This window comes from Thermobia domestica, chromosome 10 (assembly GCF_964235325.1).
Source record: "Thermobia domestica chromosome 10, izTheDome1.hap1.1, whole genome shotgun sequence".
Classification (NCBI taxonomy): Eukaryota; Metazoa; Arthropoda; class Insecta; order Zygentoma; family Lepismatidae; genus Thermobia; species Thermobia domestica.
Window position 1 is genome coordinate 212,338,390 of NC_137463.1, and position 18,931 is coordinate 212,357,320.

Consider the following 18,931-nt stretch of genomic DNA (forward strand, 5'->3'; position numbering starts at 1 on the left):
ATATTCTCATGCGTTATCATACATTCTTTTCAAAACTAAGCTAAATGGTTGACGTACACGCCTCTGGCCTTGGTTCAATCCCGGGCGGTTGCTCGAATATCACGTTAAGCTGAAGGGGCCGCTAATGCTTTCAAAGGGAATCGAACCATATTATTCTCAGACATAGTTTTTAATATTCTGTAATGCATTCTTTTCAAAACTAAGCGCACACATTTTTCTGGCCATGGTTCAATTCCCGACGGGTGCTCGCTGAAGGGACGCTAAACCATATCATTATCGTGCTTACTTCTAATGTGTGGAGGTTCCTGATTCGTACTCCCACTTTCCCATTCCACTAATTTCTTCATAGTCTAAATATTTCGTACTAAAAGTAAAACAGTGTATGAGTGATCCACCCCCACAAATATAAAATAAAAATGATTTTCGAATCTTGTGTGAAAAATAAAATCTCACTGAACTTACCTCAAATTCAATGAACACAAAGTCGGTGCAGTAAAGCTTAAATGAAGACACTTCTAAAAAAGCAGATCTTCTTCACTTCACAGTTGAGAGCGATGTAGGATTTGAAAAATGAAATTTAGATTTTTATTTAGGTCGTTGTGAAAACGATGTCACCGTCAGCCAATCAGAAACGAGGAAATTTATAAAATGACATCACAACGAACCAATCAAAACGCTCGCTGCTTTTGTCATGAATCACGAACCAAAACGATGTGTAACAATCGATCGTGACGTCATTCACGTTTCTCAATAGTTACAACATCTAGTATCGCAATTCCGATGCCAATTCCCTTCTGCCAGGATCATGTCACTACTTGTCGTAACTGTGACGACATTTCATTTTCCTCATATTCCATACGAGAATGTCAATGTTTGCTTTTTTTCCATGAATCATGCTGACACGTTCGTAGTAAAACAAAAAGTAATGCGATCCGCTGACGTTTGCATTTTTTCAATCATATGTGCTTCTATGTCGTCACACAAAGAAGTCTATCAGCATTTTATTTTAATCCACGAACGAAAGCGTTACACTGTCAGATTTATTTTCTTAAAGTGTATGTGTATCCTTTTCAAGGACCATGGTTCGAAACCCACCAAGCATAATTAAATCCGAATTCATTCATAGCTAAGCGGTTAGGATACACATCTTTGGTTTGAAAGACCTGAGTTCGATTCCTGGAGAAACATTTCTTAGGATTTTTCTAAACTTGGTTTCAATTTCTAGTTCGAAAATTTTAAAAGTTTAGTTCGATAAAAAGTTTGATTTGAGAAGCGTTACACTGTCAGATTTATTTTCTTAAAGTATATGTGTATCCTTTTCAAGGACCATGGTTCGAAACCCACCAAGCATGATTAAATCCGAATTCATTCATAGCTAAGCGGTTAGGATACACATCTTTGGTTTGAAAGACCTGAGTTCGATTCCTGGAGAAACATTTCTTAGGATTTTTCTAAAACTTGGTTTACATTTCTAGTTCGAAAATTTTAAAAGTTTAGTTCGATAAAAAGTTTGATTTGAGAAGCGTTACACTGTCAGATTTATTTTCTTAAAGTATATGTGTATCCTTTTCAAGGACCATGGTTCGAAACCCACCAAGATCGATTAAAACCGAATTCATTTAAGCGGTTAGCATACACATCTTTGGTTTGAAAGACCTGAGTTCGATTCCTGGAGAAACATTTCTTAGGATTTTTCTAAAACTTGGTTTAAATTTCTAGTTCGAAAATTTTAAAAGTTTAGTTCGATAAAAAGTTTGATTTGAGAAGCGTTACACTGTCAGATTTATTTTCTTAAAGTATATGTGTATCCTTTTCAAGGACCATGGTTCGAAACCCACCAAGATCGATTAAAACCGAATTCATTTAAGCGGTTAGCATACACATCTTTGGTTTGAAAGACCTGAGTTCGATTCCTGGAGAAACATTTCTTAGGATTTTTCTAAAACTTGGTTTAAATTTCTAGTTCGAAAATTTTAAAAGTTTAGTTCGATAAAAAGTTTGATTTGAAAATTTTTAGATGTGATTTACATCTTTAGTTCGAAACTTTTGTTTTAAAAAATGTTTTAGTTCGACAAAATTTTGTTTCAATTTTTTTAGTTCGAAATTTTTTTGGGTTCGAAAATTTTTTGTTTGAAACTTTTTTGTTTCAAAATTTTTAGTTCGAAAATTTTTTGTTTGAAAATTTTTTAGTTACAATTTTTTTTAGTTCGAAAAAATTTTTAGTTTAAAATTTCTTGCACTCTGCGGAACCGTTTCGAAAAGAATCGGAGCAGTTTCGGTAAAAAAAAATCTGGCAACACTGTTTCCATTAATGAAGCGCTTACTGAGCGTTTAAAAAATCGCTTAAACTCACAACAATGTGTTATAAGAAATCTACAAGCGACACCTCTCTTTCACCATTGTTACTTCCAGAGACATAGACTACTAATTCAAGGACAGAATCTCCATCAAGGTAAAAAAGCTGGTAATCATCTTATCTGTCAAAGAGAACGATAATATTTAATGTAAACTTCAGTACAATATCATGATACCAAAAAAGGGTTATTTAAGGAGGAGGTTGAACCCTTCATGGGAACTTTACGCATAACCATTAAAAAAAAAAAATCCCGGTCTAGGATGGATCGCTGTCATATCGCTCTGTATTTCCCTCATGAACTGGGGGGGGGTAAGATCATGTGACTTCTATCCACCAATCAAAATTGAGGTACCAAAACACGCATCTTACACATAAAATAAAACAAATAAGTAAGGGGTTTTCCCATGTAATCTGTTCATCGTGTGGCGGGTCTAAAATCATGTGACCTCTGTCGGCCAATCAGAATCGAGATACCAAAGTATACATCAGAAAGGACACCCTAATTTCAAAAATCCTTGGACCTAAAATCACGTGATCTCTATCATCCAATCAGAATCAAGGTACCAAAGCACTTATCTTACACGTAAAAGGAAACGAATTAGTGATGGATTTCCCCGCAAGGGTAAAACATGACGTCATACCATGTGACCTGTTCACCGTGTGGCGGGTCTAAGATCATGTAACCTCTGTCGGCCAATCAGAATCGAGGTACCAAAGCACTCATCAAAGAGGATACCCAAATTTCAAAACCCAGGGTCTAAGATCATGTGACCGCTATCAACCAATCAAATTCAAGGTACCAAACCACTCATCTTACCCATAAAAGGGAACGAATTTTAAAAATCCCAGGGCCTAAGATCACGTGACCTCTATCAGCCAATCATAAACACTCATCTTACCCGTAAAAGGGAACGAATTTCAAATATCGCAGGGTCTAAAATCACGTGACAGCTATCAACCAATCAGAATCACACATCTTACCCGTAAAAGGAAACAAATTTCAAAAATCCCGGTCATAAAAGAGAATGAGGGATTTCCCCGCGGGTCATCATACCACGTGACCTGGAAATTTGAATTTCCCGCGTGGGCGGGGCCTAACGTCACGTGATCTCTCTCAGCCAATCAGAATCGAGGAATTTTTGCTGACTCGGCGAGCCATACGTCGGGGACTACTACTCCCATTTTTTTTCTTTAAGCTGGGCAAAGAGAGGTGGCAATTATAATCAGGGTTGCCAACTTTTCTTCTCTTGTGTGGTTCAATCACAACCGTAACAACTCAGTTTCACTGAAGTTCCGCTTATTACAGTGAAACCTCTGAATAACGGACACCAATGAGACATGAATTTTAGTCCGTTATTGAGAGGTGTCCGTTACATAGAGGTTACAGAAATTTAATTTCTCACAACGGTAATTGTGTGCTCTAATATACAGTAAATACATTGTGTATGAACATACGTAAGTACATAAAATTGAATATGAAAATACTCTATTTAGTACGTATTTGAATTACTGGGAGGGATGAAGGAGAAATTCATTGTTGTTAAATAATAATATTGCTATAGGGGATGTGGTAATATATTCGTATACCGGTACTGCAAAAGATAATACATGTATGGTAATTTTCTTAAGTACATGTCCTCACCCTGTAAGCGCTTCACATTTATTTCAAATTTTCAGAACCTCAAAAGATGCGTTAGGAACCAACTAATTGGCTAAACTCTTTTGTTTAGCAGAAAAGGCTTTTTTTTTCTCTACAAGGATAATAAAACTCATTAGCAAGTGTCCTCTGAAGATTCTCAGTATGGTTGCGGATGAAATATATATATATATATATATATATATATATATATATATATATATATATATATATATATAATATAATATAATATTAGTGTGTGTGTGTGTGTGCGCGAGTTTGTGTACTGGCGCGGTATCTTCGTTGGCGGAATGGTTGAAAAGGCATATGGGAGTGCATATGTTTATTGACCAAGGCCCAATCACAAAGAATATCCTCTTAGAGAAAGTGGAAAAGGAAGATGGGAAAACTCCAACCCAGACTTGGTCCAGTATCATAAAAGAAAAATGTTACTTAAAAAAAGGGAGAAAGAAAACATTACTTGCTGAAAATGTTATTATAAAACAACGTTTTTTTTGCTATCTATGAAATTGTCGGGAAAACCCAGAAGGAAAGGGACTAAATTTGTTAGGGAAGGGGAGATACTTTGCATTGGAAAAAAAATGAAATGAAATCTTTAAGTTTTACATCCCACACTTATGCCGGTTAGGCTAAAGGAGACGGTGATAATGAGAGATGAGTGAAATAAGGAAAGTGGGAGGAAACGGAAGTACTGCGAGAAAACCCACGAGCACGGTGTTTGTCCACCACAAAGTCCACACGGCACGAGCTGGAATCGAACCAGGGACCCCAAGCACCGGAGGTTAACGCTCTGCCCTTGAGCCACCGCGGCCCCCTATAGTTTGCATTGAATTCTTGGCCATACGACTGACCCTGCATGAGTGCTATCGCGTATTGAAAGTTTTCTAGCATTTCTACCAGAAAGCAGTTGATTTCGGACAGAAAAACAGAATAATTTCAACTTCAGCTTGAAGCTGTCCTGTTTCATGTTTCACCAGGTCTAGACTCATGATAGATACGCTTGTGAGGAATAATATATCTCAGAACCGAGAATAATTCCTGTCCGTTATGAAGAGGTTATTGAAACGTCTGGGGGAAAAAAAGACTGTCCGCGTCCGTATCTGAATGTGTCCGTAAAAGGGAGGGTTTTGTTCCATAAGGGAACATGTATTTTTGCCGGGACAAAAAATGTGTCCGTATTATAAAGTTGTCCGTTAAGGGGGTTTCGCTGTATTATGTTTGCCAAAGTCGGTCAACTCATAGAACTGTCTGTTTATTATAATCTGCATTAGTTTAAAGTTGAAATTGTTTTATTTTTTTAATTTACTTCCCAAAATGCAACTAATGCGATTTCAACTCATCATAATCTTTCTTGTTTTGAATATGTGATGTAAGCTTACTTTAGAGCAATTGGGAATCACCGAAATGACTACAACCAATGCTCCTCCCAAAAATAAACCTCAAAATAGACGCGCACATTATTTTAACGCGGCGCATTTTTTTTTAAAGCTAGCCAGCGGCTAGCACCCTGTTAGAGGGTTACGCCCTCTTTTAGGGAAGGGAATTTTATGGAGCATGGGTAATGGATGTATGAAGCTGGCTGGCATCAAGCACAGAGTTCATTACCAACTAATACAAACTGTCTTCTCACAAGCATTGTCATATACAATAAAATTAATTGTATATATTGTACATTAGATTAAAAATATCTTACTTCTTTTCAGTCGCCAAATAATCTTTTTAAGAAACTTCATAAAAAGCCGTTATTATCTTTCTTTCAGTAACAAATACTCAACGCAAAATAACTCTGCCGATATTCTGACATCTAGTGAGCACTATGTAACTACAAGTCATACAACAGGGCCTTGCGAGTGGGACGGTTGCCCTGGGCGTTGATACCAAGAGGACACCGAACAAGCAAGCAGAAACGAAAAGTGTTGGAAATCAGTAAACGACCCGTCGCCCCGAAAAAAGTATTGGCGCACTATTAAATCAATATTATTGTCGGTTTGCAAAGAAATAGATTTGTTAAAAATTTTCATGCTCACTCCGCAAGCAACACAAACGTTTTAATAAGAGTCACAAAAAGCTTTTGCTCTTGTTTAAAGAAAACTTTGTTAATAATATAATAATATACACGATATAATATACAGAGTGCCGAGTAATGACTTATAGAAGTGTTTCTCAAAGTGTGTCGTGATCCACTGGCAGGTCCCGGCCCGTGTTTTGATGGGTCGCGAGAAGTTTTTCTTTTAATTATGAAAATTTTATTTTGATGCAGAAACACATGTTGTGAAGTATTATTCAGAAAATGGAAATTGGAAGCGTTTGTTAATAAGGTGAAGACGAAGTGTTGATCAGAGCTGTGCCCTGTTGTATGATCTGTCAGGAAAGTAAATGTACACCTATTTTTCGAGTCTGGCATTCCTGCGCTCCATCCGTGGAGATTATGAGAATTAAATCAATCAAATGTTTACTGAGGGGCAAAAAGAAAAGCTTAATCTGAATAAGACATTGCAGAGGGGCACAAGCTGTGAATACGAATAGTGCATAGTGTAAATAAAGGACGACACCGAAAGAGAAAGCCAGAAACAGCTGTTAAACTTACAAAAAAAAAGAGTAAAAATTGTCGAAGTGGGAACATAAAACACAAATACAACAAATACGCCGACAACTACACGATCACCATGTCATGATCTTGGGGTAGTTGTTAAGATGCTGGTTTACAAATGCAAAGGACGCAAGTTCGAATCCTCGGCAAGGACGTTTTTAAAAATTTTTGTTAATAATATATACAACTCATGAGAGATGGTAAAAGAGGTCGTATTTAGTTTTTCGTAGCAATTATTATTGGTAATGCTTAGTACTGATAATACTTTTTGTCTTTTCGTATTGCTTTTGTTCTTGTCTTCATTTCGAAAGAGAAGAATATCCGAACAAATGCCACCAAAATTCCTAATATTTTGAATGTAAACGCCATTTGCAATTAGTAAAGAATAAAAATTGATCGTTCCGAAGTAGCTGCAAAAAGTAAAAGGAAAAACATGGAAGTCGACCATACTCATGGTTATTAAAAATACAATTTCTACATGCCTTACACCTCCCGACCACGTTTCTACGTTAGCAAGTAAGAGGCTTGTGTTTAGGTTAGGCTCGTCAATACGTTTTGCAAAGGGGCCCGGTTTAGCTCTGACGCACCACAGGTGCGAGAGGGGAGAAAAACACTTTTTCTCTGTCCCTCTGTGTGTCTATTTATCTATCTATTTGTATATATATAACGCTATTTGTGAATGCCATAACCACCCTAATTTTCAGCGGATTGAGACGAAACTTGGCACAAACATTAATTGTTGAAATATCTTGATGAGTTCGTTAACCAGAATAATCAGATGAAAATGTTCAAAATGGCGGCCCTTCAAACTTTTAAAAAGTTCCAAGGGAACCAAATTTTGCCCATAAATAGGTATTCAGAAAGTTTGAATAAATTTTCCTCTTACTGAAATATTTGTGTGCAGAAACTTATTGAAATATTGGACCCGATTAATCGCCTAAAGAAGGTTCACGCCCTTTCGCTACGGTCAGGCTTTTTTTTTTTTTTTGCAGGAGGGGGTTATTTTTCTATCGGAACAAGATGATTGTTAGTGATGATATGAAATTACACATTGAAAGTGAAGTAACTTGTGTAACGTGTTATTTGAAAGAATAATATAATAAATGTGCATTCCTCTAACACAGAGAACTGTAAATAATGTATTTCGAGTTCGGGAGCCTGAATGGCGAGGAGTGTTATTTGATTTGTTTATTAGTAACACATTGCATTGCAAATAAAGGTAGGCAACATTAGTGGTAAGTAAAATAATAATAATAATAATAATAATAATAATAATAATAATAATAATAATAATAATAATAGGTGTTGTTTGTGGCAAGGTAATATCTTAATCAATTCTTCTTCAAACGTAATGATTGTAACGCCATATCTCCCTTACAAACAAAATATTAGCAATTTATATCGAGAGAACGGGAAACTAGAGCGATGGGATCAACGTTGGACAGTATGCACTCATAGTATTCAGAAAAGTAAGCGATTTCAATGCAAAAGGAACGAAGAGTCATTGTCATGGGTACTCATGGGGCCACGGCAGAGCCCTCTTTAGGCAAAATGTTGATAGCTTATATCGAGAAAACAGGATTTGATAGTGGGATGGGACCAACGTTGGACACCGTGGACCCATAAGGCGCATCGAAAAAATTAGGGAGGCGGGCGCCAGCCAGCCTTACTTATTTCCACATAATAATATAAATTTATATTGTCGAAATACACACACGAGTTAGCTACTAATATTTCATATTATTATTATTATTATAATTATTATTATTATTATTATTATTATTATTATCTACAGCGTCTTTTCATTACGTGAGCATGTTTGACATGAAACCAAAGAGAAAATCCATCCTGTAGCGAAAAGAAACAATACTTTCCCTGAAATGGATAAAATATCAAGCCGAGATTGATTCGAACTCGCATGGACGGCGCGAAAAGCCAGTGCTTTGTCCACTATTTTTTTAACTGACTCACCGAACGCGTTTCAGTAACTTACTTATTGCTAATTTTACTTGCTTCACTCGTTTAACTTGCTTTTTCTAATAACTTATAACGACAGGGACACGAACACAGAAACATCGAGAACAGTTAAAAATGATAGATGCTCTCCCGCCGAGAATCGAACCCGAGACTCCATACACCCAAGGCTCACGTGCTAGCCTCTAGACCAGCGGCGATGGCAACGCTCACTCCCTGTGTCGTTAGGGCTTACGACCACTGTATTGCCAGCTATCACTTCTGTGGGTTGTATACTATGATCACATGTTTCTTCTTTGCTGGAAGAGTAAAACCTACATTATATGTAATACATGAGGTATTTAGACCTACATGCTCTTCATATAATGTAATAAAAGAGTCATGGTGTCGGATTTTAATACATGACGTATTGCAGGATACAACATGCTTTGCATTATTTGTTTGTTTGTAGACAGCTACTAGCTTAGTGTTCTGAAAGGTTGTGTATAAACTAGGGATAGCCCGTTCCGGAATTATTAGTTTTCGGACTCCCGAAAGTAAAGCCGGACAAATTCTGGAATTCGGAAAATTCCAATTTTGTAATAATTTCGGAATTCGGAAAAATCCGGAATTTAGAAATTTCTGATTTCGTTAACATTCCGGAATTCGGAAAATCCGGATTTTTTCGAAAGTCGGAGTTTTTCTAAATTCCGGATTCTTTCCGAGTTCCGAAATTCTTCTGAATTCCGGAGTATAACTGAATTCCATAATTTTGCGAAATCCGGAAAGTGAAAGTTCCGCTTCCGAAAAATGAATTTATTTTGGTTAATATGAATCGTGGCGGAAATAACTCTTTGACCAGGTAATGGCGACTGCTTTGAAAGAAATGGGGAGTATGAGAATTCAATCTGTCATATTTGTAGTTTTGTGTGGAGAAAAAACGAACTTGTGAACCAGTGGTTTAAGAAAAACTCAAGTTATTAATGTAAACTTTGCCGACTTCATAAAAGAAATACGAAAGACATTTTGAATCGAAAAATATAACATACAAGTTTGCAAGCGGAGACAAAGAAACCTAACGTAACCAGACTAAAGACGGATCGTTTACCGCGTAGCGATCGCGGTTCAGTGGTCAAGGTGCTTCTGCGAATGCACGTTGCAATTTTTTTTTCTTACTTTTGAATTTTTGATGGCGATTGATCAGCGATAACATACGTTTTATTATATTCAGATATTTGAATACTCGGATGTTTCAATACTTGAACTATCAAATCTTCAGGAATAATAATAGTAATAATAATTATTATTATCTCGTAGAAGATTAAAAGCTAGAAGCTAAATTATCGCTCAGGTCATACCATTACAAGGAGAAACGTGACATTTGGAAAGAATATTTCGGTTTGGTTTAATATTGCTCACGAGAAGAGGAGTTTCTCATCTCGTTTCTAAAACAAATAAAATAACATGAGAATTAACATTTTACATTCGAGACGGGTCAGGGCTAAATCAAAATTTTCGTCTCTCTTTGGAGATTAGAATCGAGACGAGACGAAAAGTATCGTAAACATTTCCCGTCTTGTCTCGATTCTCGAAATAGTGTATGTCCATTCTTTAAGTAACAATTGCTCTGTAGACTGAATCTCATAGGCTATTTCGTTACATTGTATTTCAGAGCTCATTGAATTATGCTCTGTGTAGGTATTTTTGTAGCAAAGCTTTTATATTTACCTCTGCATATTCTAAAAATTAGTTTATTATATGCCTTACTGTCGCGTGATATTCAGTTATATTTATTACAGTTATTTTCCTCAAAACATACTTTCTACATGAAACTTCAATGAAAGGTTCTAGTTTAAAATGTTGGTAGTTGCAGAGGTGTGTCTTGAAGGTACGGAACCCTTTCCCCGAAATTTCTACTTTTAAGTAAGTTTTGCCAAATTTCAGGGCAAGTTTAAAACTTTTATTATTATTATTATTATTATTATTATTATTATTATTATTATTATTATTATATCAACTCCATGTATAATCTTTAAAATATATACGGTTTGTATCTGAATAGTAAAAGCTAATTGACTGTCGATCTCGGTCGTCTGGAAGTCTTCAGGAGGCAAGGACATCGGTCACGTTCTGGGTTTGAGTTCCGAAGGGGCAAGTATTCGGGCTCGAGCAAAAAATTGTTAAAAGTTATAGGCTTCATCCAAACATATTCAAAACAGCTGGGACCGGGTTTGGGCTTCTCAACGGCTCGAGCGGCTCGGCTTACAGCTCATTCAATATCGAACCGAATCGAGAAGTGAGCCGAGCCAACAGCTCACCACACCGAGCCGATTTGAGCCATCGGCTTAGTTGAGCTGAGTCGAAACGTGCTGATGAACTAGTTTCAACTTAGCTGGCTCGAACCGGTTCACATGAGCCGAGTAGGTGACCCATCCCAACCGAGAAAGCTCGAGCCATCGGCTCAATTGAGCTGAGTCGATGGCTTGTTCCAACTAAGCCGGCTCGGGTCATCGGCTCATCCCAACCGAGCCGACTCGAGCTGTTCGCTCAGTTGATACGAGCCGAGCCGGTTGATATCACTACCCGAGTTGGTCTTCTGCTTGGGCTCAAGAATTCGACCGTGCAGATCTCAGCCTTGATTTTAAGAACTACAGTATATACTTATATTGGTGATTACGACATTTGAGGCTGTCTCGTAATAATAATAATAATAATAAACTCTTGTCTTCTCGTTATCTAGACGAGACGAGATACACTAAAATTGCCCCACGAGATGCACTAAAATTACGAGATGAGACGCACCTCTGTCTTTAGCAACACTAAAAGTATTCCACATTACTGCTTACATTTCTCATGGCTTTTGCTTTCCAGTCTAATCAGGCCAATATTTCAAAACGAGTTAAAACGAGCTGAACGAGCGAGCGAGCCATTATCAAACTCAACTCAACTCGAAACTCGACCTCGAAAACAGCGACTTGGCTCGGAACTCAATTCAAGAAAATTACCTTTGACTCGACTCAAATTGTACTCGAGTCGAATTGAAGTTTGGCTCGACTTGTGCTCATCCCTATTCGTGTTTGTATTTTATGTTTCCACTTCAACAATGTCTACTCTTTTTTCTCCTTTTACCTGCTGTTTCTGGATTTCTCTTTCGGTGTCGTCCTTTATTTACACCGTGCACTATTCTTATTCCCAGCTTGTGACCCGCTTCAATGTCTTATTCAGTTTAGGCTTTTCTCCTTACATTGACTTGACATGTGATTGATTTAATTCTCACTTTCCGCGCACGACCGATGAAAATGTTTTATTATTATTATTATTATTATTATTATTATTATACTATTGAACTTGCACGGCGAAATTACTGTATAATACGATATCATTTCTGTAATTTTACTCCATTGTATGTTATTTAGTTTATTAATGGGCACTAAATTGTCTAATGGGAGGGGCCGCGGTGGCTCAGTGGTAGAGCGTTCACCTCTGGTGCTTGGGGTCCCGGGTTCGATCCCAGTCCCCGCCAAGTGAACTTTGTGGTGGACAAACACCGTGTGCGTGGGTTCTCCCGTTTCCTCGCACTTTCTTCATTCCACCATTTCGTTCATTACTCATCATCACCGTCTCGTTTAGCCTCATCGGCATAAACGTGGGACGTAAAACTCGAAGATTTCATTTTTTTTCGTTGATCTGGAGACAATTTAGTGCCCATTAATAAATTAAATAACATACAATGGAATAAAATCACTGAAATGATATCGTATTATACAGTAATTTCGCCAAGGAGAAAAGCCTAAACTGAATAAGACATTGAAGCGGGTCACAAGCTGGGAATAAGAATAGTGCATGGTGTTAATAAAGGACGACACCGACAGAGAAATCCAGAAACAATAGGTAAACGAAGAAAAAAAAAGAGTACAAATTGTTGAAGTGGAAACAAAATACAAATACGAATAGGGATGAGCAGGAGTCGAGCCAAAATTCGACTCGACTCGAGTTCAATCCGAGTCGAATCAAAGGTATTTTTCTTGAGTTGAGTTCCAAGCCAAGGCGCTGTTTTCGAGGTCGAGTTTCGAGTTGAGTCGAGTTTTATAATGGCTCTCTCGCTCGTTCAGCTCGTTCTAACTCGTTTTGAAATAATGGCCTGATTAGACTGGAAACCGAAAGCCATGAGAAATGTAGGCAGTAATGTGGGATACTTTTAGTGTTGCTCACGGCAAGGGTGCGTCTCCTCTCGTAATTTTGGTGCATCTCGTGGGGCAATTTTAGTGTATCTCGTCTCGTCTAGATAACGAGAAGACAAGAGTTTATTATTATTATTATTATTATTATTATTATTATTATTGTTACGAGACAGCCTCAAATGTCGTAATCACCAATATAAGTATATACTGTAGTTCTTAAAATTAAGGCTGAGACCTGCACGGTCGAATTCTTGAGCCCAAGCAGAAGACCAACTCGGGTAGTGATATCAACCGGCTCGGCTCGTATCAACTGAGCGAAGTTGTTGTATTACTATACATCTGCTTCCGCCCCTGTCAAATCTGGTCGATCTCGTTGACGCGATATATTTGCTTTTTTATACCCCTTTCTTCGTTTACTGAACAAAACAGTAACTATTCCGAAATATACTACTGCGCATGCCTCGTAGATAAATATTTCTGATGCCAATAGTTTCCGTTTTGTCCAAGGAATGTTCTTTTTCTTATTCCCAGCATGACCCTTTTATTACATTATATGAAGAGCATGTAGGTCTAAATACCTCATGTATTACATATAATGTAGGTTTTACTCTTCCAGCAAAGAAGAAACATGTGATCATAGTATACAACTCACAGAAGTGATAGCTGGCAATACAGTGGTCGTAATCCCTAACGACACAGGGAGAGTGTGGAGCCCTTCCCGCTGGTCCAGTCGCTAGCACGTGCACCTTTGGTGTATGGAGTTCCGGGTTCGATTCCCGGCGGGAGAGCATCTATGATTTTTTACTGTTCTCGATGTTTCTGTGTTCGTGTCCCTGTCGTTATAAGTTATTAGAAAAAGCAAGTTAAACGAGTGAATCAAGTAAAATTAGCAATAAGTAAGTTACTGAAACACGTTCAGTGAGTCAGTTAAATAAAAAAAAAAGTGGACAAAGCACTGGCTTTTTGCGCCGTCCATGCGAGTTCGAATCAATCTCGGCTTGATTTTTTATCCATTTGAGAGAAAATATTGCTTCTTTACGCTACAGGTAGTCCACTCTTTTCGTATTTTTCGCTGTCGTTCACAGTTAAAGTAACTGACTATTATTCTTTCTACGAATGATGGATCTTCTCTTTGGCTTCATGTCAAACACGCACACGTAATGAAAAGACGCTGTCGATAATAATAATAATAATAATATGAAATATTAGTAGCTAACTCGTGTGTGTATTTCGACAACATAATTTTATATTATTATGTGGAAATAAGTAAGGCTGTCTGGCGCCCCCCCCCCCTATTTTTTTCGATGCTCTTTATGGGTCCACGGTGTCCAAAGTTGGTCCCATCTCAGTATCACCTCTCGATATAAGTTATTGACACTTTGCCTAAAGAGGGCTCTGCCGTGGCCCCATGAGTATCCATGACAATGACAATTCGTTCCTTTTGCATTGAAATCGCTTACTTTTCTGAGTACTATGAGTGCATACTGTCCAACGTTGCTCCCATCGCTCTACAGTTTCTCGTTCTCTCGATACAAATTGCTAATATTTTGTTTGTAAGGGAGATATGGCGTTACAATCATTACGTTTGAAGAAGAATTGATTAAGATATTACCTTGCCACAAACAACACCTATTATTATTATTATTATTATTATTATTATTATTATTATTTTACTTACCACTAATGTTGCCTACCTTTATTTGCAATGCAATGTGTTACTAAAAAACAAATCAAATAACACTCCTCGCCATTCAGGCTCCCGAACTCGAAATACATTATTTACAGTTCTCTGTGTTAGAGGAATGCACATTTATTATATTATTCTTTCAAATAACACGTTACACAAGTTACTTCACTTTCAATGTGTAATTTCATATCATCACTAACAATCATCTTGTTCCGATAGGAAAATAACCCCCTCCTGCAAAAAAAAAAAAAAAAAAGCCTGACCGTAGCGAAAGGGCGTGAACCTTCTTTAGGCGATTAATCGGGTCCAATATTTCAATAAGTTTCTGCACACAAATATTTCAGTAAAAGAGGAAAATTTATTCAAACTTTCTGAATACCTATTTATGGGCGAAATTTGGTTCCCTTGGAACTTTTTAAGAGTTTTAAGGGCCACCATTTTGAACATTTTCATCTGATTATTCTGGTTAACGAACTTATCAAGATATTTCAACAATTAATGTTTGTGCCAAGTTTCGTCTCAATCCGCTGAAAATTAGGGTGGTTATGGCATTCACAAATAGCGTTATATATATATACAAATAGATAGATAAATAGACACACAGAGGGAGAGAGAAAAAGTGTTTTTCTCCCTTCTCGCACCTGTGGTGCGTCAGAGCTAAACCGGGCCCCTTTGCAAAACGTATTGACGAGCCTAACCTAAACACAAGCCTCTTACTTGCTAACGTAGAAACGTGGTCGGGAGGTGTAAGGCATGTAGAAATTGTATTTTTAATAACCATGAGTATTGTCAACTTCCATGTTTTTCTTTTTACTTTTTGCAGCTACATCGGAACGTTCAATTTTTATTCTTCACTAATTGCAAATGGCGTTTACATTCAAAATATGAGGAATTTTGGTGGCATTTGTTCGGATATTCTTCTCTTTCGAAATGAAGAAAAGAATAAAAGCATTACGCAAAGACAAAAAGTATTATCAGTACTAAACATTACCAATAATAATTGCTACGAAAAACTAAATACGACCTCTTTTACCATCTCTCATGAGCTGCATGTATTATTAACAAAAATTTTTAAAATGTCCTCGCTTAAGATTCGAACTGGTGACCTTCGCATTTGTAAGCCAGCACCTTAACCACTACACCAAGATCATAGCATGGTGATCATTTAGTTGTCGACGTATTTGTTGTATTTGTGTTTTATGTTCCCACTTCGACAATTTTTACTCTTTTTTTGTAAGTTTAACAGCTGTTTCTGGCTTTCTCTTTCGATGTCGCCCTTTATTTACTTTATGCACTATTCGTATTCACAGCTTGTGCCCCTCTGCAATGTCTTATTCAGATTAAGCTTTTCTTTTTGCCCCTCAGTAAACATTTGATTGATTTAATTCTCATACTCTCCACGGATGGAGCGCAGGAATGCCAGACTCGAAAAATAGGTGTACATTTACTTTCCTGACAGATCATACATTCTGAATCATTTTATGTAGATGCGAGAACAAATTCTTAATTAACACCTATATGAACATTTTTTAATAATGAAACACTGACTAAAATACCACTCTGTGTTAGAAAAAATGGCTGCTTGTTATTGTTCTGATCAACTATTTATATAATAATAATAATATCGAAAGTTAAAAATACATAATATAGAGAAGCATAACACTACAACTAATAAAATGAGTACACGTGAACTGGAGGTGAATTAAAACTTACCAGTAACTCTAAAATCGATACATGCTTGCAATCAAGACACGTACTTTCCCTGAGGCTTTACTCACTTACCAAAACAGCAAGTTTCACTAAGATCTTATCAGTTTCTATGTGTGTTGGTGACTGACTGTCGGTCACTGATATAGTTCATGCTCTGTTGCTCCATTCTGAGAAATTTACTTACAAAAAAGAAACACTTGTTTCCGAAAAAAATTTGCATACAGTGTAGTTACTCATCCGAAATGTAACTCCAAAAAAGTAACGCGAACTAGATAAAGTATGAAAAAATTTGTAACGCGTTACAGTTACTTTGAAAAAATGTAACGCGTTACTAGGAAACGTTACGTAAAAAGTAAGATGTTACAAGTAACGCATTATATCCGTTACCTTACTTCCCGAGACTGCTTATTACAAAAATAATAACTCATACCCTTTTTCGTCTCCCTTTCACTCCCCTTGTGGAAAAAATATATACTGTATGTAAAAAACGCTGAAATAGGTCTTTAATTATTTTAAATGAAAATTCTAAATACCAAATTTCATGTTTTTAACCTTGACGAATTTCGAGATATGATCATCCAATTATATCAATTGTAGCACCATCATTTATTTTTTCCAGCCTTTTCTCTTCCCTCCAAGAGCAAATATAATTAAGCAGTGAAATATGTATTTAATTATTTCAAATGAGAAGTCTAAACACTGCATTTCATATTTCTAACGTTGAAAGATTCTGTGATATTGACATCTTATAATAATAATAATAATAATAATAATAATAATAATAATAATAATAATAATAATAATAATAATTCACACTTCGTTTTACCTCATTTCATTTTCAATCCTTCTAGGTCAAATGTCGAAATACGCTGAAAGACGTGTCTAATTATTTTTAAAAAGGGCAGACCATATTTCATTTGTCGAACATGAAAAGTTTCCGTGATATGGAAATTTTAAGATTATAATCAGGGTTGCCAACCGTCCCGATTCAGTCGAGACTATACGGATTGCTGACTGACTTGTCCAGTGTCCCGACCGGACACTCGTCGGGACACATATTGTCTCGACTTCTCGATTTTCAAAGTTAATTAATATTTTACTGGGCCCTTTTGACAAAGGAATAACTTACTCTTTCACACGCACAGTTTTATGTGTAGAATCAATTTACCAAATTTCTATTTTAATTTGACTCATGAAAAAATAGCAGCTAGTCTTTAATTTATAGTTATTCCGAAAGGGAATAGCCAAAGAAAGGACTTGTTTTGTTGATAATCTGTTACAGTCATTCTTTAAAGAAACTCATCTGTCTGTGATAAAAATCAAACATTCCATATAGGGTAGTTTTCTTATGTCAAATAAATTCCAATTGTTTTGGTTTCAATTTGTTGTATGATCATAGCCAAAGTATAAGACTTGATTTTAGTAATAATTTTTGTCAATAATTCCTTAACAATGTTACGCATTCATTTATGATAAAAATAAATTCTATATAGTTCTCTCTCTAAACTTTGTTTATATCAAATAAATTGCAATTGTTTTGTTTTGGATAGTGATGAGCAGTAGGCATGGGTGGCCGAAAACAATTTTCTAGGAGGGAATTCTCCATTGATGGTATATTACATCTGGTATTTAACATATGTGATTTGCTATATTATGTGCTTATTTTAATGGGCCAGGGTTCCCGGCCCCACTCTCCACTTCCCTTTGGGCACCCATGGCAATAGGTGAGAACAAAATGAGTGCCGCATTCATTCAGATTCGTGATATTCAGCGGATTATTTACAGTGTTTTCAACAATTCGCTGTACGTATAGTCGTCTCCCGAGGGGAAGGGGGCTCCAACGCCGATTGTCCCGTCCCGATTTTTCTTAAGAAAAGTTGGCAACCCTGATTATAATTGCCACCTCTCTTTGCCCAGCTTACTCTTCTGTCGTAGATCACAACCGCACCAATAACTCAGTTTCACTTAAGTTGCGCTTACTATCATGTTTGCCAAAGTCGCTCAACTCACAGAACAGTATACTTACAATGTGTTTTTAAAATTTGCTTTCCAAAATGCAACTAATGCGATTTCAACTCTTCATATTATTTTTGGATATAGTATACGTCAGTGCTCGTCGCTTACTGAGGGCGCACGAAGTGCAGTCTTTTACAGATTATTCATTGACCATCTAGGAACTTAAAATTGGGGTAAGGAAGCAAGTGTCGATCACTTTCCTGGTGATACGAATATAAAATAGAACATAGGTGTGTTCACCTTTGTGATCGTACTCCTTGTATGTTTTGTTTGATGGTGAACGCTCTTCAACTGTTTTGAGAGTTGTATGCAGTAGTAGCAGGTCTAGCGTGATTGCTTACCGGTTTTTGTGAAGGAAACGGAAGGTTGGAGGGGTTATTCCGTAGAGGTTTGCGTCAAGGTTTGGGATCATTCCGCAGAGGTTTTGTGAGCTGAACGCAACGCGAAGTTTGTTTTTTTGTTGTTTACTTTCACTTACTGTAATTTGCATTTTCGGTAATTTTCTTGGGGGCCGTATAACGTCCTGCAGTTCTAGCCAGAGGTTCCGCCTACCTGGAGTTGCAATTTTTTTTATGGTTCTGCTTACATTGACGTAGCTTGTGCTTTGTGTTCTGCAGGTAGGCGGTAGCACACTGGAGTAGTATGAGAAAGGAGAGAATAAAATGGTAGTAGAATCACGTGTAAGTAAAGTACGTGGATCGTGAACCAGGTGTATGATTGTAATCTGTTTTTATATTGGTGATTTGAAATCTTTCATTCTACTTAATAAGTGATTCTTTTG